The 859-nt window shown below is 33.4% G+C and overlaps 1 pseudogene; it reads right to left on the reverse strand.

Moving 5' to 3' along the window:
- Nucleotides 1–326: 326 nt before the first annotated feature.
- LOC113199123 (U2 spliceosomal RNA) lies at nucleotides 327–453 on the reverse strand (annotated as a pseudogene).
- Nucleotides 454–859: the final 406 nt, after the last annotated feature.

The raw sequence follows: 859 nt of genomic DNA on the forward strand, positions 1-859 counted from the left end.
GATATAGAAATATAGAATATTAAGCAAAGCTAATAAAATTCCTCACCGTACTTAACTTGCATTCAAGAAAAAGGAATTAAAAAGATTTATAAAGCATTTCAACCTTCCCAAAAAAGTGAAGATAAAAAAATATCCTCCTGTGTGTATATTTTTCATAGGCATACCTATAAGTAAGTGTATCTATAACTACATGTAACTTGGGACTACATGGAAGGCTGACAGATAATGACTGAAATAAAAAGAAGACACTAGAACATAAGTAAACAGGAAGGGGAGAAGAGTATATAATAATAAAAAGAAGTGTTTATTTCCAACGGAGAGGTAGAACAGGGGATACCATGTCTTGACATTAATGAAATATTAGGTTAATATTAACCCTTATCAAAAGAAATAAAGGAGAAAATCTGAGAGATGTCTCCACACTTGATCTCAGCCAAAAGGCCGAGAAGCGATGAGAGAGATGTCTCATGTAGACTACCGCCCTTGGAAAACTTACACCTTTCCTGACTTATTATGAAAATGGTATTTTCCTGTTTTTTTTTTTTTTTTTTTTTGTAGAAGAAGTTTGTTTCCCCAGTGGATTACAAAAGAAAAGAAAAGAAAGAAATGAAATTGGTTAATTTCTGCAATACTTCCAAATGCTTATTTTCTACAGTTTATTCTCTCTTGAGGTGCTCTTTCTAACTTGTGCTTCCATATTGGAAAGTACAGAAGCTTTATCATTCCTGAAAGCCCAGAGTCAGGACTGTTTAGCACAGTTCTGAGGTCTGGATATAGAAATATAGGATATAGAAACAAAGGAGTGGCTTGATGCAGACAAAAATTTCCTCTGGGGTGAAAAATTATCAAGTCTGGAAAA

This window comes from Urocitellus parryii, chromosome 2, assembly GCF_045843805.1.
Source record: "Urocitellus parryii isolate mUroPar1 chromosome 2, mUroPar1.hap1, whole genome shotgun sequence".
NCBI lineage: Eukaryota > Metazoa > Chordata > Mammalia > Rodentia > Sciuridae > Urocitellus > Urocitellus parryii.